Below are 26,928 nucleotides of genomic sequence, written 5' to 3' on the forward strand. Positions count from 1 at the left end.
GAACCCAAGACCTGTGAGATCATGACCGGAGCTGAAGTCCAACACTCAACCTACTGAGCCACCCAGGCGCCCCAGAAATTTTATTTTCTTGAGTGAAGATGGCGAATGAATGAATGAGTGAAAAACATAAATGTGTCCTTTGGAACTTAGTTGAAATGGATGCATTCCCTGATATCCTTAAGTCCCTTGTTATTCGGTGACACAATATCTAGTAATTTTGCCCATCACAACTGTAACTAAATAATTATGCATCCACCTATCCAGCTAGAATATAAGCTCAATTTCTCTTTTGATTGTTTTATCCTGAGCACCTAGTACAGTGGGTGACACAGCGTAGAGCCTCCAGAAGTGTTTGTTGGATGAACAAACAGCCAGTCTCATCGCGGCTCTCCAGTGTGGCTGGTCTCCGGGCCAACCGTAGAGGGCCTCCGCTGGGAATTTTGAGACATGCGAATTCCGGGGCCTTATTGTAGCCTTATTGAGTCAGAATTGTTGGGGGTGGGGTAGCCCAGCAATCTGTGTTCCCATAAGGCCTCCACGTGACTCTGATGGCTTACACAAGGGTTCCGGTGAAATAGGTTAAGGCTTAGCACAAGACCCTATCCCATAAGGGATCTGAACAATAGGCAGGGGAAACACAAAGGAACATAAACCTGTGGCTTTGGCAAACCCAGAGGGAAGGAGAGAGGGGGTAAGTGCCTGGCGAAGACTGGGGCTGCCTGGGCACAAAGGACCCTCCCCCTGCCCCCACAGCATTCATTCGAGGACGAATTCTGGGCCCCAACAAGCTAATAGTGTTGAGGCGGGAGACTGTCCCCATGCACGTGACTCATGTCCTGGCCTCAGAACGTCTGTTTGTTGGACTAACAGAGTGTGGTGGGTCCGGATATGTGAGCCGTTCATGGGAAGGACTGCTGAGCACTGAAAAAAGTGTCCTGGAATTTGCTTTCTTCAGTCTGAGAAATAAGGCACCGCTTTTGAGTATGAGTTGGCTATAAGGATGACTGTTACTAATTTAAAATGTTTCCTCCCTCGGGCACCCGGCTCAATTAATTAAGTGTCTGACTTCAGCTCAGGTCATGATCTCACGGTTTATGGGTTTCAGTCTCACTTTGGGCTCTTTGCTGACAGCTCAGAGCCTGGAGCCCGCTTCGGATTCTGTGTCTTCCTCTCTCTCTCCCCCTCCCCTGCTTGTGCTCTGTCTCTCTCTCAAAAATAAATAAACATCAAATAAATAAAATGTTTCCTCCCTCAACAGCTATTAGGAGGCTCCCCCAAGTCCTGCCTAGTGGTCTGGGGACTCCTGGGGCAAGATCGTCCACATTGGTTCCATATTCTCTTTTTCCAGAGTTAGTTATCTTTAAAAATTATTTAGAAATTTTGACTTACAAATTACACATTTTACGATGCTTACAATTATTTAAGACTCGTACGAGTCCAAAAGAGCGAATGGAGGGCTGCCTGGGTGGCTCAGTCGGTTAAGTGTCCAACTTTGGCTCAGGTCATGATCTCACGGTTCGTGGGCTCGAGCCCCGCGTCAGGCTCTGTGCTGACAGCTTGGAGCCTGGAGCCTGCTTTGGATTCTTTGTATCCCTCCCTCTCTGCCCCTCCCCTGCTTGTGGTCTCTCTCTCTCTCTCTCTCTCTCTCTCTCTCTCAAAAATAAATAAACATTAAAATAATTAAAAAAAAAAAAAAAGACAAGTGCTTGACCATAGCTGGGCATTGTTGGGTCCACCAAATCCTAAGTTTATAGCAGCAATATGTCATAGCATGGAGGTGGTAAGCTGAGATCAGAGAAGGGGACTTCTCAAGGAAGCTACATGAATAGGGGGTCAAGACTCCCACATCACCAACTGCTGTGTAGCCTCCATCTTTGCTCATGATTATGACCTTGTGGGTCTTGCCAACAGCCCACCAGGTGGGAGAGAGGATTTAAAACGGGATAGAGAAGCAGAATGCCAAGTATCAAGTTTTATTTCTAAGAGAAGTACCAGCTGGAGCACCCACAGTGCTTTGGGAACAAAAGTCAAACTTCTTTTCCATTGTCTTTCCAGTCTTTTTCATTATCTGAACTGCTCTGTTGAATCTGCAAAATTAATTTCTGTTCGTGAAACTGTTCTTCCTGAAATATTCAGTCTGTTTCCAGTGAGTAAAAAAAAAAACAAAAAAACTTTTTTTTTCAAAAAAAATTTTTTTAACGCTTTATTTATTTTTGAGACAGGGAGAGACAGAGCATGAATGGGGGAGGGGCAGAGGGAGGGAGACACAGAATCCGAAGCAGGCTCCGGGCCGTCAGCACAGAGCCCGACGCGGGGCTCGAACTCACGGACTGTGAGGTCATGACCTGAGCCGAAGTCGGCCGCTTAACCGACTGAGCCACCCAGGTGCCCCATCTTTTTTTTTCAAATGAGCAAAAGGAAAGTCAGTGCCTGAGACAGTGAGCTTTTTGGACCCACTATTATACTAATAACCATTTTTTCATAAGTGTATTTAGTCCCTATGAGTGCATCCTGGATTCCATTGCAAATGGCTTGGTGACCACGGCAATGTCTTCTGATGAAGACCCAAGGCTTTATTCTAAGTGCCTCCGTAGACTCCGCTCAGCCAGCAGGCTGGATCATGCCTGTAACAGATGTTCTGGCTTCCCCTGGCCGAGGACTTCAGTCCCCTCCCAGGAGATGAGACATTCATCCCTTGGACACCAGAAGCACCTTCCTGATTTCATCAGGCGAGATGAGATATTTGTCTGGAGGATGACCCCAATGTCATGGCTGAAGCAAACAAATCAAACGTACATACTTAGTAACTACACGAACTGTCTATGCACGGTTGAGAAAATTATACAGATTTAAAATAGCACCTGCTTCTCTTGATGAGCCAGAAATTCCTCAAAACTGATTTTGTAAGGGCAAAGATAAAGTAATCTCCGTAAGAAATCTTCATGTTCTGGAGAAGGGAACCAAATCGGAGGATTGGACAACAGTGTCTATGATTTCTCAAAAAAAAAAAAAACAAAAAACACTTTAAAATTAAAGCGTCAAAGTACAAAAAAGCCCTTACTAAAACATACGGCCAACATATTTCTTTTGTCTGATGTAATCAGTGCTCCTCAAAATTTAACATGAATGTGAAGCGCCTATGGATGTTGTCACAAGGCAGATTCTGATTCAGAAGGTCTCAGATGGGGCCCCAGATTCTGCATTTCTAACCAGCCCCAAACACTACAGGTGCTGCTGGCCCGTGGCTCACACTTTGAGCACCAAGATGCACACTATTCTCAAAAGAATGTTTCTCCAAGGACGGTCAGTGGACAATGTGTATGAGAATGTCATCTGTTAAAAAACAGAGTCCCATGTTCACCTGTTTACTAAATCGGGAGTCCGGGGCTGAAGCCCGGGCATCTGCATTTGAACAGACTGCTCACATGAATCTTATCAATGCTGAAGCTTGAGAATGGACACTGTTTAATGGATAAGCGGTGAACTGGGGATAAGAAAGAAACTCGTATGGGGAAGGCTTTGGCTGTGGTAAGGAGACTCTTGCGTAGGTACCAGGAAGGGAAGGTCCCAAGCACTTAAGCAGGTGGGGACATTCACAGACTGGCAGGTGCAAAGCCACTCAGGAGGCTACATCATCGGGAAGGAACTCTAGAAGCATTTCCAATGATATGATGCTGTTCTAATTTCTTTGCTAAATTAGACTTTAATTCTGAGTATCGAGCACGTGTTCCTCATTTAAAAAATAATGATTTGGGAAAACGTCGCAGAACTTTTTTTATTTTCTTATCTTTCACCGACTCACATGATAATTTTAGAGGAGTTTTGCATCATTTATGTGGATTCTCAGTCGGTGGCGGGTCCTAGCCTTTAAGCTTTTATGTATTTCCAGGTCTCAGTCCCTGTCTCTTTGATGGAGGAGAAGACAATCGACAAACGAATGCTAACATTTACCAAGTTCATTGCTTCTCAAAAAAAAAAAAACAAAACAAAAAACCTGTTAAAGATTTTACTTATTTGGTCATGATGACAGCTAATATTTGCAATGCATTTATTATGCCCTTCGAATCATGACAGGTAAATTTACAATTGCAGTCAATCCTAAACATGAGATATGTGCCATCCAGTGATTTTTCCTCCATCATAAATGTGCATTGATTCGTGAAAGATGGGGCTGTTCGTTTGTAAGGTGGTACCAAGTAAAGTCATTTGCTGCCTTCATCACTTTCACCTCTTCCAAGGTGACAGGATGATTTTCTGCGAGACAAGCTTAAAAGCCAAGAGATCACATTTGGCTTTTCTTTAAAACATTGCTTTAATGTTTATTTATTTTTGAGACAGAGAGAGACAGAGCATGAACGGGGGAGGGGCAGAGAGAGAGGGAGACACAGAATCTGAAGCAGGCTCCAGGCTCTGAGCCGTCAGCCCAGAGCCCGACGCGGGGCTCGAACCCACAGACCGCAAGATCGTGATCTGAGCCGAAGTCGGACGCTCAACCGACTGAGCCACCCAGGCGCCCTGCATTTGGCTTTTCTTAAGCAGCATTCACTTTTCTATGTAGTGCAGGGCAGTTTTGCCAAACACACACACTCACTCTGGGCCAGGGCATCTGGGTTTGGTCAAAGCCTTGGGAACAGGCAACCTGGCTTTGGCAACCCGGGAGGTTTCTCTGAAAGGAAGGAAGAGAGAGAGCGCACCGCAGGGTGATGCACTGGCCAAAGACCTGCCAGGAACTCTGACTCTTCCAGCTCACTTGGGGATGATAATGGTATATATCTCAGATTTAGGGTTAATTGCAATTATAAACTTAATTTGCTTGCACGGTTCCAAGTGCCTAATAAACACCACCCCGACTCATCTCTTGCGCACCGCACTTGTAATCTGTCGGCAAATCCTGTGGATAACCTCTTTGCAATCTCTCCAGACTCCCCTGCCCTTCCCACCACCTCACCTCTCTGACTTGCACGGTCCCTCACCTGGATTACACAGGAGCCACCCAATCACCGTCTGCTGTTTCTTCCTGTGGTCTGTTCGCATTGCAGCATCTAGAATGAGCCTCCTAAAAAGAAAAAAAAAAAATAAATAAATCATCTCCCTCTTCTCAAAAAATCCTCTGAAGACTATCCATTTCACTCAAAGTGAAAGGTCCTGTAATGATCTGATCCTGCCTCACCTCTGATCTCACCTCCTCCTACCCTCCCCTCTGTTCTGTGTAGCCTCCTCAAGCTCAGGCTAGCCCCAGGATATTTGCACTTCCCTTGTCTGAATGCTCTTCCCCTCATATCCACATAGTTCAATCCTTTACCTCCCTCATATTTTTTTTTGAAAACCACCTTCTCAGTGAGGCCATTTTTGACAAGCTTTCTTCCACCCTAAACATATCCATTGCATTTATTTGTCGTGTTTATCATCGTAAGACATGCCGCATGATTTATTCATTTATCTGAGCCATTATGTTTCCCCTGACTAGGACAGAAGCTTCACGAAGGCAGATATTTTCTATGTTTTGTTTACTGCTATATCTCACAATATGTGGTTTCTAGTAGGCCCTCGATAATATAATTGTTGAATGAATGAATTTGTGTTTTTCCTACAATCTTACATTTTGTACATCCATTTTTTTTCTCTTTTCTTGTTTTTTTTTTTTGGCTTGAGCTTTTATTTTAGTTTTTTTATTTGTTACCTTCTACTTGTTTGGAAGAGGTAGTATTCTCTACACTCTATTTCTGTTCCTAGAGTAGCTAACATCTCAATTTTAATTTTTAATTTTACTGTGCATAAATTTAACTGGATGTAGTCAGAATCCAATTAAGAATCTAATCACAATCTTAACCCTGCAGAACAATATTGTTTTTACCTTTAAGCGACTCACTTCAAGCTGGCTTCCTGGATCATCACAGTACTTAATTATTTTTATGAGATGTGAATGTTCAACAAAAAACTAGCTGTTGTCATTAAAAAAATAAAAAGAAAGGGAAAAAAAGGAGGAGACGAAAGAAAGAGAAGAGCACCCATCTGTCCAGATGCTCACCTTTGCTGCCTTAGGTTGCAGCCCAATACCCTAACCTTTGTCTTTGACCTTGATCCTTTAATTTCACCTTGTCAGGTACAAGTAAAAAGCAAATAAGAATGTCGTATATTTGCTACATATACTTATGCATTCCTTGATTTTCTCTTTTCATTTAACTTTATGTGTAGTCTTTTAAAATGAAAAATGCCTAGGGGCACCTGGGTGGCTCATTGGTTAAACTTTGGCTGACTTCCGTTCAGGTCATGATCTCTCCGTTCATGATTGAGTTCGAGCCCCTCATAGGCATCAGGCAGTCTGCTGCCAGCACAGAGCCTGCTTCAGAGCCTCTGTTTCCCTCTCTTCCCCTCCCCTGCTTGTGTGCATGCACTCTCTCTCTCTCAAAAAAAAAAAAAAAAATTTTTTTTTAATGTTTATTTTTGAGACAGAGAGAGACAGAGCATGAACCGGGGAGGGTCAGAGAGAGAGAGGGAGACACAGAATCTGAAACAGGCTCCAGGCTCTGAGCTGTCAGCACAGAGCCCGACGCGGGGCTCGAACTCATGGACCGCAAGATCGTGACCTGAGCTGAAGCCGGACGCTTCACCGACTGAGCCACCCAGGCGCCCCTCTCTCAAAATATCTTTAAAAATAAATGAAATGAAATGAAAAATGCCTTGTTTGAGTCTTTTACTAGAATTCAGTCCATTCCTATTTAATGGACCTACCGGCAACTCCGTGTTATCCTTTCCATCTTTGTGACTTTTATTTATTTCACTTTTTTTTTTGTCCTTTCTATTCTTCTTTTTATAAGTTATTGCTTTCCCCCTATTTTCTTCTCTTTTCCGAAGTCCTATTCTGTTTTTCTATTGGGCCAAAAAAAAGGTTATCACCTCTGTCCCGATATTCATAATTCAACCCTTACCTTTTTTTTTTTTTTTTTTTTTACCGTTGCAATATAACGAACACAGCCAAATAGGGCCAACACCCACCACGTGTGCACACCTGGGTGACAGAGGGCCTGAGAAGCGGAAATAGGAAGTAAAGGGCAAAACTGAATTTTTCCTGTCCCTTCTAAACGTCCTTGTCACCTATTTCTCATTAATTCTTTTCTGTATAAAATTCTTTCATTGATCTGGTTCCACGCTTTTTAAAGGTACGGACTAGAGAGTCATCCAGAAGCTGGATCCTAGGCAAGAGTGCAACGTCCTGGGAGAACGGGGCAGGCGAGACCGGCGCGGGGCAGGCTGGGTAATACAGCTCCGTGAGGCCGATCGCAGAGCACGTCTTGCCCCCGCCTCCTCCCTTGGTTACTGGTCCAGCCAGGCTGTGAGACAGAAAACTGCCCACCGTGTGACTGCAGAATCCCACGGCATCCCAGTCAACTGCTAACCATGAAGTGGATTTTCTTCCAGGTTCGTTTTTTTTCCCTTGCATTCACATTCATTCAGAATTTTGACTCATTTACTGGGTGGCTTTGAACTCGTTACATAACTTCTCGGACTCTCGCCTTCTCTTCTGAAAACTGGATATGTAAATAGCACTAACCTCACAAAGCTGTAAAGAAGGCAAGGCAGGTCCAGTGTTTGGTATAGACACGAACAGAGTAGACACTCGGTAGATGTTAGTTTTTTCCTCCTCCTTTTCTGCTGCTGCTTTTCCTTCTTTTCCCTGCTTCTTCCTCCACCGTCATGACGATATAGCCTTTCTCAGCTTGCTGACCTTGTACCTTATAGACTGGTGAAGACAAAAAGAGATCGGGACCATAAATATCACCTCTGCAAACCACAGGCTCCCAAATTTATTCCTAGTATGTTAAACGCCACAGATTTGCAATGCAGAAGACCAAATGTTTTTGCAATCACCACCATGTCCACAGGAGCTATGTGGATTCTAGAGGAAATACAAAAGTATTTAAGATAACATCCCCTCCCTTTACTTCTAATAATTGGGCCCCTGCATTATTTCCCAGGAACATTCCAGATACCAAGTCATACTCTCAGATTAAGGAATTAAACATTGTGTTATTGGCTCAGACACAGAAAATAAAACATCAGAACCTATTAGCCAGTCCAGAAGCAAGCCCTTGTGCATGTGGGGATTTAGTTAATGAAAACCATGGCATTTCAAATCAGTGATGAAAGAAAGTTCAATAGTGTTGAGAAAACTGGCCACACATATAGCTAAAACAAATAAAAGCCCCTTAACTACCTCAACCCTATGCAAAAAAAAGTAGGCTTTATATGGGTTAGAGTTAAGAACAAAACATGCTCAAAGAAAATGTAAGTGAATCAGGTATTTGAGGCCCCAGACCAAAGTTAGTGCCGCAAAGCTGCAATCATTTACTGTTAGTCACGTGTCTGCAGGTCATCTGGGCCGTTCTGTCCATCTGGGCCGTTCTGTCCATCTGGGCCAGGTGTGGCTGATCTTAGCCAGGCTCGCTCATGAGACTGAGGTCAACTGGCAGGTGGGCTGGGCCTTACCGAGCGGCATGACCTTACCCGCGTGTTTACCGGTTGGCTGGATATTGGCAGGGGTGGGGGCAACGAGGCCACGGCCTCCCATCTAGCACTGGGCCAGCCTGGACGTTTCACGTGGCGGAGGTGGGGTTTTAAGAAAGAGCAAATGGCGTACACGGTCACTTCTACCGCATTCCATTGGCCAGCGTGGGTCATGAGTGCGGACACAGGTCAATTTCTTGACGGGGCGGTGGGGGAAGCAGCAAAGTTGCATTGCAAAGGGAATGGATACAAGGAGTGAAAACCTGTGGCCATTTTTGCAACCTTCTAGGACATCAACTTATTTTTTATTTTTATGCTTTCAGGACTGATTGCAGAAAAAATTAAAACTTAGGCACAGTGCAAGATCCTATAAAGTTAAAAAAGCAATGTCATATTGAGAAAAATGTGAGTTACGAGCAGTGTTTATAGCAGAAAAACTCCAAGTCTCTCTCTCTCTCTCTCACACACACACACACACACACACACGCAATAGTAGGCTTTAAAAAAAGAAACAAAATAAATAGTAAGCCATGTTGTTAATAGAGGAAACGGATTGATAATGTTAGAAGTTTTTGATCAGTGTTACAAGAGACTACCATGGTAGGAAATGCCTTCGCTTATTGTTTGGATTTTCCTTTAATTTGGTTAGATGTTTTGTCTTGTTTCCCGAGGGAGCAATACCCTAGGCTAGGACTGTGTGGAATGCACCTCCCAGCAGACAGGCGGCTTGCAAGGGCACTGGGGGACACAGAGCTTGTGGGTCTGCAAGAGGCAGGCCGGCCAGATGCGGTGGTGTGGCCTCGAGGCTCCTTACCTGCTGTGTAAGTCTGAGCCCCTCCAGAACACAAATGGATTTATCTGGCATATGAATTTTATTATATTTATTTATATGAGCTAATCTACTAAAGTTTTATTTAAGTTCCTATAATTCGTAAAAATTAGAAGGCACTTAGTTTGAGGGGGAAAGGAATCTGTTTGCTCGAACTACACCCACAAAGATGGAGTGGGAACAGACCTACAGTTCCCTGGGGATAGAAAGAAGCAAGTAAGGTAACCACTCCCTCCTCCCCCTCCCCCCCCAAAAAGAGCCTAGTTTGAAAAGAAGAGATCATTTTTGTGAGATGACGTCTTTTTGTGTGACAAAAAGAGACAAGAGAAAGAAAAGGGGAGGGGAGGGCAGGAGGGGAAAAGAAAGGAAGAAAGGAGGAAGGAAGAAAGGAAGGAAAAGAAGGAAGGAAGGGAGGAAATGGGACCCCACTTCAGGAAAGACAATACATATCACTCATCATATGTGCTAAATAATGAAATTCAACCAGTACATTTGAAGACCGAATTGGCTTTACCAAGCCATTCCTGAATCAGGCAGCGCCCCACCTAGGAAGTGGAGGGAAGTCCTGAGAAACGGTAGAAAATGGAAGGTTTTTAGAGACAGATGGTGAGGAACGATTATTCCAGACCAGGCAGTTTGCTAGGAAGGAAAGCAAGGCATCTTCTCACACAGATTCCCTGATCTTTCTTTGGGAGATGGAGAGGACCCAGGGGACAGACTGGTTGCCACTGATGGAAAGAAAATTTTTCCTGACTGACCGGTTGAGGCCACGTTTCTTGGGCAAGATGGAAACTGCGGTCAGAAGGGGTTTTAAGCCCCTGGGGTTTGGGAACTTGGCCTAAGTGACACCATTTGGGGCCTGGGGTTTCCTCTACTTTAACATATGTTAAATTCCTGGTGCATTGCTATGTAAATGCTTGTCTGGATTCTGAGTCTTAAAGTATGTGTATTTACATTTTGTTTAAAGTGTAACTGGCTGGGAGTATGGTTTCCATACCTCCCCACCATCAAGCACAGCGTCTGTAATGATTAAATTTTTAAATCATGTTTTCTCTTTCCCCCTGCCACTAGTGAAAACCCAAGCAAACAGTTAAGTGATTTTTTAAAGTGTGATCATGTAGGAACTTGTATCCATTTCCAGACATGACCCGGTATTTTAAAACGACTCCAGGCGTAATACCTATCAAATAGGGCACTGGTTTGCTTTCAGTTAGAATAATAACAATACATGTAAAGTCTCCAGTCTTTACTTGGTGTGAAAACTACAGAAGACTAAGGAAGACACACCAGCATTCTTTACATTTTCCGAGGGCGTGAGGTTTCATCTTGACACAAGCACGAACTTCTCCCCGAATGAAAGCACTCGTGATTGCCCCAAATCACACACATCAACTCAGGCTCCCTGGATTACTTACAGAACAGGTACTTGTTACTGGTCAATGTTGTAGATTAGCTGTCGGCTTACTGCTTTTAATGACTCCCCAGGGGTGGAGTTGGGCTACTTTTGTTCTGTGCTAAATCCATATTTTCTGAATACTTCTTCTGAGTGTTCTTTTAGGACTGAACTCTGGAAGGGACAGAAGCTGGAGTTTTGGAAAGAAAGAGAAGTGGCATTGGAACTATTACGTCCTGTTGATTTGTGATTTACAAAAAGGGGGGGAAGGTGCACCCCTTATTCTTCAGGAGTTGAGAAGTGTCATCAAGCATCAGAACAGGGGCCACACATCAGACCGAAACAGGTTCTCACACCATGCTGCCTGAGTCTTCTTCCAGAGAATGTTCCTGCAAAGAGTGTCCTCAGCCTCAGCCAGTCTGATGAACTCAGCTGCTTGAGAAGTTGTGAAGGATGGGGTCAGAATCCTTACAGAAGTTTCTCGTTGAGAGGGGCTTCCAAAGCCCCCACAGCCACGAACTTCCCCTTGGAGGTCTGATCCCTTTAATGAGGGCGTACTACCGTCAGGTAGATTTTCTCCCTTGGCTTTGTTGAAACTGCTCACCTCCGGCACGCACGGAGCTAATGTGCTGCACCTTCTATAGCCCTTGCATCACCTGTTTGTCCTTTGGCAGCCCGGGCACATGCGGGAAGAGCCATTCACAGCACCTGCCGCCCCAAGAACCCCTCCGATTGAGGAAGCCAGGAACCTGGGTGGTGCAAATGGTTTATCCTATTTGCAGCCAAATGTTAACACCTATGATAAAGCCAAAAGGTGACTATCGTGCCTTTTGTTTGGGGAATACTTACCGAGTGAGTTCATTCCAGCAGAAACCTGAGCAAAGGTGACTCTTGGATCCTTCTGCAGTCTGTCCTCTGGCAAAAGCTTCCCACTTCCCAGAGCTCCTTTGCGGAAAGGATCGATCAGCACCTCGGTCAGTCTGAAGGCAGATTTCTCTCAAGGATGGCGGCACTTTCTGGAGTTTTCGTGGGTACAGCCAGTGACTGCTTAACCTGGATTCACAAACTACGTCTTCTTGGTCCCCAACCATGGGGATCACCTGGGCTCCTGAGCTGGCTAGAATCACACCCCAGGCAGGAGAAGGAGGTTTCCCAGCCAAGTCTAGCCGGTGCTCAAGGCCATGTTAGCTTTTCACACAGCGAGCTGGGAAGAGCTGGGATAGCCTGAAGCTTTGTTTTTAGATGTAGGCTCAGGACTTTCTGGGGAGGTACCACAGAAAGACAAGGCCCCACCCATCAAAGAGCCAATAAATAACTTTTTTTTTTTTAATTCTTTTTAACGTTTATTTATTTTTGAGACAGAGAGAGACAGAGCATGAACAGGGGAGGAGCAGAGAGAGAGGGAGACACAGAATCGGAAGCAGGCTCCAGGCTCTGAGCTGTCGGCACAGAGCCCGACGCGAGGCTTGAACTCACGGACCGTGAGATCATGACCTGAGCCGAAGTCGGACGCTTGACCGACCAAGCCACCCAGGCGCCCCAATAAATAACTTTTAAAATTAACTTTGTGGGCTGTCTTCCAGCTTCCACTGCTTTTACAGACTAACGCCTCTCGACTACCCAGTACAATGACTAAATAAAGGCAAATATCTTTCTCCTTGAGATCCTTTTCTGGGATCATAACAGTTCCTCATCCTTGAGAAGCTTAGAGTGAAGATAACTCAGAGGGGGAGCTATCCTCTCTTACAGGCTAAAAGCAACCCCTGGCTCCCTTGGAGCTGGTGCGGCCTCCTGGGAGGGAGGTAAGTGTCTTCCGATGGTTATTGCCATCAGAGGAACATAGCTCAAAAGTTCTTTTTCTGTCCAGCAGCCAGTGATTGTAAAATTTTGAAAATGCTCAAATGTTCTTGATATCTACATATCTTGATGGCATGCCCTCCAAAGCTAGGTGCAGAACACCGTGTCAGCGTGCCAACGTTAGCTAAGAAGGGGAGGGAATAGAAACGGTAACAAGTATTGACCCATTTTTTAAGGTCATGTTCGAATAAAACAAGAATTAATGAAAATGTAAGACAGTTCAATAATATTGTACATCGATTGCCTGTTGAGGTACTAACATTTTGGGCACGGAATGAAATAAAATATGTTATTCAAAGGAATTCCACTTATTTTTTTTTTTTTTTTTAATTTTTGGGACAGAGAGAAACAGAGCATGAACGGGGGAGGGGCAGAGAGAGAGGGAGACACAGAATCGGAAACAGGCTCCAGGCTCCGAGCCATCAGCCCAGAGCCCGACGCGGGGCTCGAACTCACGGACCGCGAGATCGTGACCTGGCTGAAGTCGGACGCTTAACCGACTGCGCCACCCAGGCGCCCCTCCACTTATTTTTTTAATGTGGCTAGTAGAAACTTTAATTACGTATAGGCTTTCACATGCGGAAGAATATGAATAGGTTATCTCACGCCCCTAGATTTACTTAGCCCTCAAACCAGGCTCACGGCGTCACCCTCTTTTAAAGTAGAAATCAGGAATCGGAAATCAGAGAAAGAGAAAGAGTTGATGAACGAGCCACTTTTTCTTCAGAACTCGAATTTATGTTAATGGCGTCAGACTTAACAGTGTAGCTTTCAACCGGCAGAGCGATTCGCGTCTGCGAGAAATCGAGACACCTGCTAATGTCTTACGAGGTCTGCAGGCTTCATGTACCCGCGAAAACCTGTGGTACAACCATCAATCACAGGCACGGAATGTCATCTGTGGAAGGACTTATTCTCTGCTTTTAATGTTGGCATCATGGAAAAGATAGGGAGGTATCGGTCACTGCTAATGACAAAGATCAGGGAGGTTCATCTGAACACAGGGATTTTCCCTAAGAATTCTTCATTCCTATACGTATGTAAATATTTATGAAGCTTTTTTCTTTTGAATGCAGCTTTTGTTTTATTGTAAAAATAATATAAAGTTGGGGGTCCCTGGGTGGCTCAGTCCGTTGAGTGTCCAACTTCGGCTCAGGTCATGATCTCACGGTTCGTAGGTTCGAGCCCATGTCGGGCTCTGTGCTGACAGCTCAGAGCCCGGAGCCTGCTTTGGATTCTGTCTCCCTCTCTCTCAAAAATAAATAAAACATTAAAACAAATAAAAATAATAATATGAGGCTGCCCCAACTTTTTATAAAATACTAGAAGTGATATTTTAAAAAGATCTTCTAAAAGTCCACCACTCGGAGGTAGTCTCTGTTAATAGGAATATCTTTTTTTAGGTTATTTTCTTTGCAGATTGTAATAATTAGATATAGAATTCTATTTTTTAACGAAAATACTATCATATTAGACATCTGTTTTATATCTTGTCCTTCTGCTCAAAAATATATTGTGGAGATCTTCGCGTGACATTTAATTTATATCTTATATCATCACTTTAATAGTTGTTTGCTATTTCACAAACAGATGCCACTTGTTTATTTCAAGTCTGTTGTAAATTAACTTTTGGACAAATTCCATTTTTTCCTGTTATAAACAATTCTGGAATGAATTCTGTCACACTGGTGTTTTCATTGGTATTTATTCTCTCAAGTAAAATAACTGTGAAATTTTACTGTTTTAAGACTTAGGATACAATTGCTTTCCAGAAAGTTTTCCACCATCTGTACTTACAGCAGCAGTAAATGGTTATGTTTGTTTTCCAACACTTTTACTGGAATTAGATATCTTATTATTTTTTTATTTTACGTAGGCTCCCTACCCAATGTGGGGCTCAAACTCACGACCCTGAGATCAAGAGTTGCATGTTCTATCGACTAAGCCAGTCAGGTGCCCTAGATATCCAGTATTTTTGATCTGGATGCCTGTCTGCTGTGCTGTAACGTATTAACCGAATCGTGCAAAATTGCTGCTGCTGAACATTTGTTGACTATAAATGATCATTTCATATGGATAAACCTAATAGCAATTTCTAGAAACACATTTCATTATCTTACTCTTACGTATCATATTTTGTTGACATAAAGAAAGTAACTCCCTAATGGCCACCAACTCAATTCTCTCCACTCAACTATAAAATCCTGCCCTCACTTTGTTGCCAGGATGATGTTCTTAAAAATAGATAAAGCTAGCTATGCCATTCTCTAACAAGAAGCCCTCACTGTCAGGGCACCTGGGTGGCTCAGTTGATTAAGCGTCCGACTTCGGCTCAGGTCATGATCGCACGGCCAGTGGGTTCAAGCCCTGCGTCAGGCTCTGTGCTGACAGCTCAGAGCCTGGAGGCTGCCCCGGATTCTGTATCTCCTCTCTCTGCCCCTTCCCTGCTCATGCTTTCTCTCTCTCTCTCTCTCTCTCTCTCTCAAAACTAAACAAACATTAAAAAAAATTATGGGGCGCCTGGATGGCTCAGTTGGTTAAGCGTCTGACTTCAGCTCAAGTCACCATCTCACAGTTCATGAGTTTGAGCCCCATGTCGGGCTCTGCACTGACAGCTCAGAGCCTGGAGCCTGCTTCAGATTCTTGGTCACCCCCTCTCTGCCCCTCCCCTACTCGCACTCTGTCTCTCTCTCTCTCTCTCTCTCTGTCTCTTGAAAATAAATGTTAAAAAACAAAAAAAAAAAGAATGGCCATGTATACCTGTACATATGCCTGCTCCTCTCTCTGTGTGAGCTGGCTGGGTGACATCTAAGCAAACCTGTGCAGGACGACGAAAGGCTTCTCTCCGGACTGTCAGCGATTAAGGAACACTTGAGTGCACAGAGGAGAGGGAACATGCATTCTCTCACCTGAAGGAGACACAACGAAAGTAAGTGCAAATATTAGTTGAGAAGTTGGCCAAATCTGCAAGAAAAGTCCTTTAAGGAATGTCACTCTTATTCAACCTTTGTCATTAACTTTACATCTTGAGAGCCACAGTCGTTTCTGTTGGTTTAAAATAACTCCACCCTAATTTATGAGATAGGAAGCCGGGCTGGGTATGAGAGAATGGAAAGATTTCTCGTCAGAGACACAACAGGAATTCTCCATCACCTTTCCCGGCTCTGGGGTTTTGGCTATTCTTAACTTCTCCGCCCCTCCTCACTTGCAAATTCAGAGCAATGATGCCTACTCTTGTGGGTGGGTCTGGGCAGGGTGTACCCATTGTCATCTGGGAGTGGGGGTTGCAAGTGACCCTGTGTTTGGGGATGGAGGTGAAGAATCCTCCCTCCCTTAGTCACGAGAGTGTTAGGCAAGAGTCCGCTCTGTCCTTGGGGAAGACCTCAACCAGGGAACCCCACATGCAGGTGTTCCACACAGCGGAGCGCTAACATGTGGGCGGAGCTAAAGTTCTGCAGAGATCAGGCGGGTGGTAGGTATCCCTCCCCCTCCGAATGGAATCAAGGAGGGGCGGAGACTCAGGACCGGGACAAGCCACTCTTGCTGGAGAGTCCTTTGTAGAGAAAGACAGCCAGTAGGAGGCTCGTGGGCTTTGGTGGCAATACCTGATTTTGACTTGTGTTCCTTTCTTACCAGTTCTACTCAACTACCATCGACAACGGAAGGAATAAAGACTAACACTGCCCAAGTGCTGCTCTGAGCACTTTACATAAGCAAGGCCGTGCAAGGCTCACAACTCTAAGGGGAAAGGACTCTTACCATGCCCACTTTTCAGATGACAAAGCTGAGGCACAGAGAGATTAAGTAACTTGCTGAAGATCACTCAGATAAAATGGGTCTTTCCTGCATTATAATCCCCATATATGTTAGAGCTGAGCTTTCATGAAACTTTTATTGAACGGTTGAGTCGATTGCCAGCTGCCTTTCAGGGAACTGTGGTAGGAGCTACGTCTATGCTTTGTGTAGATCAGTGGAGGGCAAAGAATAAGAGTAATAAAGGAGCTGATGAGACAGAGAGAGTCAGGTATAGAATATGGAATATTCTTTCAAGAAACTTGGCCAAAAAGGAAATGGGAGAGATGGGGATGTGTGTGGGGACTTGAGGTCCTCAGTTTCCTCATCCCTGAAGCAGGGCTAATAAATAAGACATAGTCTGAGAGTCCTTGTGAGAGCCCAGGCCACCTGTGCTGGGCAGGGACAGAGTCCTGACACACGGTCATCACCTCATGGAAGGAAGCCTCCCTCTCCTTTATTGAAAGTTCTGCTTTGCTATTAGATTTCTGTTCCAGCGTCAGCCCTTCCCTGTGAAATCGTCTGTATTCCCTGAGTTCGAGCCAGTCCTTCTCCTGGATGAATTTCCCTAGGGGTCCCTGCCGGTCCCCCCTGCAAACTCAGTGCTTACAGGCTCTTGCCTGTAAGAGCTGTGACGGCTCTTTCTCGATGGCTTTTGCCCCTAGTAGATTACAGACTTGCGGAGAGACAGAATAGCAGCTCAACTGTTTGTATTTCCACTAAATGATTAATAAATACTTGTTGGGGCGCCTGGGTGGCTCAGCTGGTTAAGTGTCCGACTTCAGCTTAGGTCATGAGCTCGTGAGTTCGAGTCCCACATCGGGCTCTGTGCTGGTGGTACAGAGGGTGCTTGGGATTCTGTCTCTCTCCCTTTCTCTTTCTGCCCCTCCCCCACTTGTACACACACACACTCTCTCTCTCTCAAAATAAATAAGTAAACTTAAAAAAATATTTGTTGAACTTTTTCTACTTCCCCTCTCAACATTTTTCAAATCACGAAAATTACATTCTAAAGCCTTATAATGGATTAGGGAAAAAAAAAAAAAAACCTTTTAAAGTTGCTGACAAAAATCGTGGGGCCCAATCCTCTAAACACAAAACCTAAGGACATCAAGAGAAAGATTGTAAGGTCGCACCCACAAATTGTAGCTTTGGGTAATTCTGAGATCAAAAGATTTCAAGTAACCGTAACTGACAGTAAAAATACGTTCTAAAATCAGTGCGTAACAATTCAACACATATGTTTTATTTTAAGCCAGTGGTTTAATTGGTATTTCAGTGTACCTTAAGCCATATGGAACTGTCCATTCATTTCAGGCAAAAGAGACATCGTAGAATTTTACTCTGTTTTACTAGAATGTGCAAGAATGCCCTGAAAGACAAAAACCAGATCTTCATTAAAATCTTAACAGCCAGTACGCAGTTGTGCAAGGAAGCATCTTTCCCCCGTATACACACAAAAAGCCACAAAAAGGAAGGAACTGCTGATACGACATGGACGAATCTCAAAAACAGCACATTGAACAAAGGGAGCCAGACACAAGTGTAAACACTGCATGATTGCATTCATGTGAAGTTCTAGAAAGGGCAAAACTAATCTACAGCGACAGAGAGCACTGGCTGTCTGGGGGCTGGGGAACGATTGCAAAGGGGCAAATGGAACATTTTGGGATGATAGATGTGATCTCTAACTCCCCAGGAGTGTAGGTGACCTGGGTACATGCATTTGTCAAAATCGTTACAATAAAAGTACGTTAAAAAAAATCTGTTTAACGTTTATTTATTACTGAGAGACAGAGAGAGACAGAGCATGAGCAGGGGAGGGGCAAAGAGAGGAGGAGACACAGAATCCGAAGCAGGCTCCAGGCTCCGAGCTGTCAGCACAGAGCCCGATACGGGGCTCCAACCCACGAGCCGTGAAATCATGACCTGAGCCAAAGTCAGACGTTTAACCAGATTGAGCCACCCGGGCACCCCAATAAAGGTGTTTGTAAAATAAAATTTTTAATAATTTGAATGTAAGTCATGTCAATCTGACTAATTCTCTATGCACCAGGACCCTCTGAGAGCTGGTATACTCAGCAATGCTGTGGGTAGCGGAGGAGGCTTACAATGAATTAATCAAGAGCCTCTAAAACGTTTGTTTTAAGTGACAGTAACAGCAAAATCGAAGGTCTTACTCTGAAACTGAAATTCTCCTTTCTCTTCCAAGTAGATCAAAAGAGGTGGAGGAAGCAAACGGCCAAGGTTAGATGAGTGCTTTCCCCTAACAAGGTCACACACTGGTCCTTCCTCACCCATAGCGCGGGTGGATTAAGCACAGGCTGGATGGAAAGCTTCTGAGGGTGCTTTGGGAGCAAAATGGCAACGGAGGACCCACAAGGTCAAGAGCTAGGAGCAATCCCCCAAGCATTCTATTACACACAAAACACATTTAGAGAGGTTGACCTGAGCAGTAATTGATCACAGCTGAAAATTACAAGGCTGGCTCATGACATCTTCCACGGGTAGCTCTGAAAATCTTTCCATACGTGGATCTTCTGGCTTAAATACAATAGTTAGAAACTTTATCAAATTTTGGCCCAAGGTGGTTTACAAAAAAAAAATTTTTTTCTGTTTTCCACTTTAAAAAATCATATCTCATTGGTGGAAAATGTCTACAGTCCTGTGTCTGGAAGGAATCCCTCTGGCCCGCAAGGCTTTTGCCCAGATACCACCAAGAGTTGCCACGCAGTTGGTGTGGACCAGGTTGGATAAGACTTTGGAGGGATAACCTGGCAAGTCTTAATTAAGGAAACAGAATCATCGGACACGTAATCTAGTATTTTATAAGATGTTGTTTTCTGTGCTCCCCAACGGGGCTTATTTTTCTTTCACTAGTTTTGTCTCCAAACTAGAGGGCAAGCATCCTATTTTGTGTCTCCCAGAATACTTACCATCCTCAAACTTGGCCCCTGGCCTCATAGTGCTCTGTTTTTAACAAACGTTATATTCGTGGCCTCACCTCAAGGCTCCCACCTTGTTATGTTGATTTCTAACATCCCGAGAACACGCTTCTCCTTGACTAACCCATCCCTAGGATTCCACATTTCTGCACAGTCCCCCAAGGGGCACTCCACCTCTGTTCCCGACCCCCAGTCAGATGGCGTGAGCCCCACGTCTTCTCCTTGATGTTGCTAATGTTCCCTGTAAGCATGCTTCTCCAGAGATCTTGCTTTGGTAGACAGCACGAACAAAGGTGGGTTACATGTGACCCCGTGTGAGTTATGTGTAGCCACAAACACCAGAGGGGGTCCCGGAATACGAACACACAGATTTAATTTTTAAAAAGGGATATTACCTGAGTATAATGAGTACCTGTGACTATAGCTGGCATCCGTATCCAGATGCATTTGCTGCCTCTTTACACCTCAGCGGTGCCCCCTGTGAACTGAATCACACCAGCCAGTTACATTCCTGCTTCCCTGGGGTCGTAGAAGATCTGGGTTTAGAATAGCTCTCACGTCTAGGCAGAGATGCTGCTCCTGGAGTGGTTTTTGTTTGCTTGTTTGTTTTTTGTGGTTTTGGTTTTTTTGTTTGCTTGTTTTTCTTTTTCCAGAAAGGAACCTTCTCTCTCCTACATTGAGGAACCTTCTCAATGTATTCAGAAATTGATTCTGATTCCCAATTCTATACTGGAAGTCTCATCTACTAAGGAGATATGGTCATTTTCTCTCCCCAAACCCCTCATTTGCGCTAATTTCAAAGATTTGGGGAGTTGATATCCATCCCGAGAGAAGTCATCTTCACTCTTGAAAAACAATTAAGATATTTTCTTTCTATAAAAATTGGAGATAATTGGGGCGCCTAGGTGGCTCAGTCAGTTGAGTATCTGTTGATATCAGCTAAGGTTGTGATCTCACAGTCGTGAGATCGAGCCCTCCATTGGGCTCTGTGCTGACACCATGAAGCCTGCTTGGGATTCTCTCTCTCTCTCTCTCTCTCTCTCTCTCTCTCTCTCTCTTCTCTCTCTCTGCCCCTCACCCTCTCACACACACTCTCTCTCTCTTAAAATAAATAAACTTTTAAAAACGAATCAATAAATAGAGATCAACAAATATTCTTTCTACTCTATTAAGAACTACATATTTAATAGGCACTATATAATATATATGTTATTATTATGTATATCATATGTATACTATATGTAATATTATGATATACATATATAAAATAAAACCTTGAAATCGCTGCCATTCCAGAACAGAAGAGACAAGTTAGGGTTTTCTGACTCCCAAATACAGTTGGGAGGCAGGAATAAAATGGGAAAAAAAAAAATCTCAAAAAGAGCAGGACTATTTCCTTATAGCAGGTGACGAGGGGCAAGTGCTTAAAAGAGAAATATGCAGAAGAAATTAGCCACAAGGACACAGAGCTTTGCCAAATAATTTAAAACTGTGACTTCAACTGAGATGGCACATCATTTTACCATTATCTTGGGTCACAGACATAAACCAAGAAAGAAAAGTCCTAGCAGCAGTTGTAACCTCGCAATTCCCCAAGCTGAGGACATCTAACGAATGTTTTGTGGGGTTTCTAGGAGCCAGTCTGGCTGCCTTTCATCAGTTCACCTTACATGCAATTCACTGGCAACCAGACAGCAGGGAGAGCTGTACAACTGTTCACCAGAGCAGAAAAGAGAAAATATTTCTCTCTTCATGTGAGATGGCCAAAGCATGTGATCATTCCGAAAGAAAAAGGAGCTTTACTTGTTTCTCTTTCCTGTCCTATGAAGGAAGCATGAGTATGGGGAAGCCAGATGAGTGCAGAGCCGAAGAATTTACAATTATTTCAAACATGTTTTCTGTCCATATTCAAATAAAGGTGTGTCTTAGGTTCTAAGAGTTCACATTTCCATTTGCCATAATAATGTCCATATGGCCACAGAGACTCGTCTCATCCAATCAGAGCTTGGTGTCTGACAAAGGCTATAAGTTACACCTTGTAGGAGGACACGGTTATCATCTCTCAAATGTTAGGATTATAAACTGCATACCCATTTTCTTTAATAATCTAATATGGCCCTGAAATTCTCCATACACCCTTTCGGCCAGCCGCCACGTCCATATCATAAAGAAGAACTGAAGTTTATGACCTTACTCCTGACCTGTCTTCGATCCAAATGATCCCAAGCTCCTCCCATCTTCCATTCCTGGTTGTGCTTTCTTACACAGCCATTCTGTCTTTCCCTCCTGTCTTTATCCTTCTAATTTGATGCTCTGTACAGTTTTCCTTCCCCATACCTCGTCTCCTTTCAACCGAGGCTCTGGTTCTCCGTCTTGGCTGCCCTCCCTCAAGAAGTGCCCCTTCCAAACTGTCTTTGCTTGCGACCTCTCTGTTCCAGGTTTACCATTGCCCTTTCTGCAGAAATAAGTCAAAACAAGTTGTAAAAATATATTTATTTATTTTTTATTTATTTTTATTTTTTTTTAACATTTATTTATTTTTGAGACAGAGAGACAGAGCATGAACGGGGGAGGGCCAGAGAGAGAGGGAGACACAGAATCGGAAGCAGGCTCCAGGCTCTGAGCCCTCAGCCCAGAGCCCGACGCGGGGCTCGAACTCATGGACCGCGAGATCGTGACCTGAGCTGAAGTCGGACGCTTAACCGACTGAGCCACCCAGGCGCCCCGTAAAAATATATTTATATGTTCATTCTGATCTTTTCTGGAAGTAAACTTATTTGTTGTAGAATTTCAAGTGTGTAGAAAATTAAGTAGACTAGAACAATCGTGGTTTTCCCGCTTTCTTCCTAGTAATGTTTACTATTTGGCTTTTTGTTTCTTCTAGTTCCAGCAGATGAGATAGGGTCATTTCCCTGTATGGATTAATTTGCGCACATCCCCATGCAAACTCAACACTATTCTTCTGGCCATTCTCTGAGTCTCCAGTGATTTTCTGGTTTACTATCCTCAGACTAACATGTGACTCTATAAACATGATTAGTACCATTTGCACATTTTGAAAATTTATTGTGCATCTTCTCTTTTCTTTCCAATAAATGTGTGAAAATTTCTAAGGTTCTGAAATATCACTTCAATTTTTATTTTTTTTAAGTTTAGTTTTATTTATTTTAGAGAGAGAGATAGAGAGCAAGAGGAGGGAGGGGAAGAGAGAGAGGGAGACAGAATCCCAAGCTGCGACGTTGGGCTTGAACTCACCAACCATGAGATCATGACTTGAGCTGAAGTCGAGAGTTGGATGCTTAACCGACTAAGCCACCCAGGCACCCCTTATTTTAATTTTTAAAATCTATCCTGTGCTTGGGAAGGGCTCCAGGCCTTTGGTCAAACAGTCAATCAACTAGAGTTTTTTGAGAATGAGCATTAATGTGCAGGGGATTGTGGAGATCAGGAGAATATTTATGTCTGACCAGCTTGTCGAGACTGGAAGCTTGAGTCATAGCTTTTGGCTCACAGGGTGCCCCTGAGTGCCTGCCTAGGGATATAAATAACAGTGATGGTTCAGCAGTTCTCTACAAAGCACAGTGTTCCTATAAAATTGAAGTTGCATAATTTTGTCAATAAGTCAACAATTTCATTCCACCCCTTCCTAATGGTTTAACTTCACCTCATCTCTTAATAGGTCTACTATATCCTGTTTATCCATTTACCCATTTCAAAAGATAATTTGGGAGTTAGAATTTCCCTCTAGCTTTTTCTCCAAGAGTAATTCTGGAGAAGAACACATTCTTCCTTGCCGAAAAAAAAAATAAAATAAAAAAATGAGCCATTAGTGCCAGCATTGAGTAGCTTCTATTCTTTGAGCAGCCTCTTAGTATTATATTTGGATTCCCCTCAAAGGATCTCGTCCTTTGCTTGGGAAGGCAGCCTGATTTCTGGTTGTTCCTGACCTGGAACATATTCAGAAGTTCTTTTAGGCTATCTAAGGTTAATTCTTCCCCTGTGCTTCAGATGTATCCCATGACCCCTTGCTTTCTTAGGGACCTAATAATGCATTATACCCTTCACCCTCTTTTTCACTTCATAATGTGGAGGCTCCAGAGGGAGATCTGGGAAGAGTTGTGGGATAGTCCTTCAGAAGGTGATATTTTATGAGACTGCCACCTTGTCTGCAGACAAGTCGTGCAGGGGACCTTGAGAGGGATCCTTGTACAGATTTTAGTATTTCTCCTTTCTGAACTTTCAGGCTTCTAGGACTGTGGATTATAGTCTCTATTTGATACAGGAAATTTATTTAATTAAAAAATTTTGTTGGTATTTTTAAAATTGGGCTTGGGATTGTATTGTATACATACATCAATTTGAGGAAGACTATTGTCTTTACAATATCGACAATCCATGAACATGGTATATCCCCCCATTTATTTAGGTTTTTAAAAAATTATCTTAATAATGCTTCTTTATTTACAAAGAACTCTTGCACATCTTTGTTGGATTTGGTGTTAAGCATTTTATAGTTTTGACACAATTTAAATAGAATCTTTTAAATTATATTTTCTGTTTACTGCTGGCATATAGAAATGATACTGATTTTTGTAGTTTGTCACAAGGTCCAGGTCAGTCTTAACTCTATTTATTCTAATAACATATTTGTTGAGGGATGCCTAGGTGGCTTAGCCAGTTAAGCATCCAACTCTTGGTTTCGGCTCACATCATGATCTCACAGTTATGAGTTCGAGCCTGCATTGGGCTCTGCACTGACAGTGTGGAGACTGCTTAGGATTCTCTCTCTCTCCCTCTCTCTCTGCTCCTCCCCTACTCACTCTTTCTCTCTCTCAAAATAAATAAATAAGCTTTAAATGTTGAATGTTTTCTTGGATTTATACATAAATCTGCATATAATCATGTCAGTTTTATTTCTTCTTCTTCTTCTTCAGAACTTGTACATTTTGTCTCTTTATCTTCCCTTAATACACTGACTTGAACCTCTAGTGTAATGTCGAATAGAAATGATGACAATGGGTTTATTTTTCCCTTTCCTTAATATTTAAAAAAAAAAATTTTAAGTGGGTTTCATACCCAGCATGGGGCTTGACACGGGGCTTGATCTCACAACCCTGAGATCAAGTGTCACGTGTTTAACCAACTAAGCTGCACAGGCGCCCCTGCCTAATATTATTTTTCTAATATCACTTTCTCTAATATTCTTTCTTTGGTTAATTCCAAAGAGTAATGGTAGACTTACAGACTAGTAGAGCTGGAAGAAACTTGGAAGATCATCAGTTGAGATAGCAAGAGGTGAATTGAATTCCTTAATCATGCAATGAGAGTGAACAGGGATCAGAACCCGGGTATTCTGACTTCTAGGTTAGCATTCTTTTCCATATAACAAAGAGCCTTTCCAGAAAAGGAATATAGTTAAGACCATTTCTTTTACCTCCTGAAGTTAAGGAGTGCTTGAAGTTAAAAGTTTTTAGAGTTGAATAACATGCGGACTATCCAAGAGCAAAGCTATCACAGCCAGGCCAGAAACAGGGACACCTCACTGGCATGTCCAATTGATTCCACTAAAAGTTAACCCTCTGTCATCTCAGCTCCACTTACTGGTTTTCTCTTCCCCTTCCCCTACCCAAGGCCCTGAGGGAAATGTTTGCTGTGAGTAGTCTTGACTGGAACTTGGAATCTGTTTTACTCCTAAAACAGTATTTAGGAATGATGTAAACACTTCAGCCATATTGCAGGTTAATATTGCATAACCATATTGCAGGTTAAGTGGGCTTTTGTGAACTATCACCCTTTCTTTGGAAAAGCTGTTCTAAATACAAAATGGCCTGCTTTCAGATGAAGTTTCAGAACACAGATCCTTATTTAAAATCCAAGTACTCGGGGGGCGCCTGGGTGGCGCAGTCAGTTAAGCATCTGACTTCAGCCAGGTCACGATCTCGCGGTCCGTGAGTTCGAGCCCCGCGTCAGGCTCTGGGCTGATGGCTCGGAGCCTGGAGCCTGTTTCCGATTCTGTGTCTCCCTCTCTCTCTGCCCCTCCCCCGTTCATGCTCTGTCTCTCTCTGTCCCAAAAATAAATTAAAAAAAAAAAAAAACAACATTGAAAAAAAATCCAAGTACTCGGGGTGCCTGGGTGGCTCAGTCGGTTAAGCGTCCGACTTCGGCTCGGGTCACGATCTCATGGTCTGTGAGTTCGAGCCCCGCGTCGGGCTCTGTGCTGACTGCTCAGAACCTGGAGCCTGTCTCCCTCTCTCTCTGCCCCTCCCCCGTTCATGCTCTGTCTCTCTCTGTCTCAAAAATAAGTAAACGTTAAAAAAAAATTTTTTTTTAAATCCAAGTACTCAAAACTAAGCGCTCAGGAAGGGCGTCCTGCCAACACCGGGATGTTCTCTTCAGCAGCAATGTTGACGGTCTTCCTATTGGATATGTGGCAGAAAGATAAGTATGGATGTAACAAGCAGTAACACATGTTCTTTGACTTCATGGAGACCAGCACTCTTCAGCTCCTCATTGTTTTGTCCTGTAGAAAAACATTAAAAGGATTAAAAGCATTTCTGGAGAACTGGTCACGGATTGCACATGCTTTGCGTACAACTGTAGCCGTTGTGTCTGTAAAATGAACGTTGTATCTTGGTTTGCACCCTTGGCTCAACCTGAGGAAAACAGCTTTTAGGATACTGTTGGCAACCCGGAGCCTGTGACATGATGTAAGTGGAGTCCGAACCAAGAGGAAAGGACAAATTCCCAGTGCGGTATTTGGCACAGTGTGGTATTTGGCTACTTGAAGCGTGGTCCGTGGACCAACAGCATCAGCCTCCTCTGGGAGGTTGTTGGAAACGCAGATTCTTGGGCCCACCCGGAGTCAGAATCTCTGGGGTGAGGCCCGAATATCTGGGCTTTAACACGTTCTCCAAGTGATGTTTATGCACCGCGATGTTTATGCACTGGTGCTACGTCTGTCTTCTCTCCACTCTGTGGAACCGGTACCGGTGGAGGTCTGCTGGCACATGTAAAAGTCCCATAGCCCTCAGAGGAGCCCTCTTGGGCCGTGACGGGCCAACAGTCCCTGGGGCAAAGAGCGTTGCACAGAACAGGCAAACTTGAGAAATGAATAAATGAAGCACGACCCCCATGCACCTCTGTTGCTCCTTACACTTTGTGTACTGCTTGCTATCTGTTAAGGGCTGACTTGTTTTTTTCTTCTGGTTTTTTTTTTTAATGTGTATTTATCTTTGAGAGAGAGAAAGACGGAGTGCAAGTGGGAGAGAGGCAGAGAAGGAGACACAGAACGTGAAGCAGGCTCCGGGCTCTGAGCTGACAGCACAGAGCCCGACGCGGGGCTCGAACCCACGACCTGCGAGATCATGACCTAAGCCAAAGTCAGTTGCTCAACTGACTGAGCCACCCAGGCAGCCCATAAGGGCTGACTTGTTTTACCCCCCAATTCGTATGTTAATGTGCTGACCCCCAGTACCTCAAAAAGTAACCATATTTGGAGATGAGGTCTTTAAAGAAGGAAGTTAAAATGCAGTCTTTAGGGTGGATCCTAATCTAACAGCCTGTGTCCTTATAAGAAGAGGACATTAGGACAGACGCACACAGAAGAA

At 43.8% G+C, this 26,928-nt stretch overlaps 1 long non-coding RNA gene across 4 annotated transcripts; it reads right to left on the reverse strand.

Annotated features, from left to right (window-relative positions):
• Nucleotides 1–2,263: 2,263 nt before the first annotated feature.
• LOC131515044 (uncharacterized) lies at nucleotides 2,264–12,050 on the reverse strand. 4 transcript variants are annotated; one of them, XR_009263400.1, is made up of 6 exons: nucleotides 11,577–12,050; nucleotides 6,733–6,870; nucleotides 4,974–5,056; nucleotides 3,803–3,962; nucleotides 2,862–2,947; nucleotides 2,264–2,772 (listed from the first exon to the last, which is right to left on the reverse strand). It is a non-coding gene; the product is annotated as an uncharacterized LOC131515044 (long non-coding RNA). The 4 variants fall into 4 exon arrangements; XR_009263399.1 differs by having other exon boundaries at nucleotides 2,862–2,987; nucleotides 3,803–3,905; nucleotides 11,577–12,048; XR_009263397.1 differs by having other exon boundaries at nucleotides 2,862–2,987; nucleotides 11,577–12,048.
• Nucleotides 12,051–26,928: the final 14,878 nt, after the last annotated feature.

This window comes from Neofelis nebulosa, chromosome 6, assembly GCF_028018385.1.
Source record: "Neofelis nebulosa isolate mNeoNeb1 chromosome 6, mNeoNeb1.pri, whole genome shotgun sequence".
Lineage (NCBI taxonomy): Eukaryota > Metazoa > Chordata > Mammalia > Carnivora > Felidae > Neofelis > Neofelis nebulosa.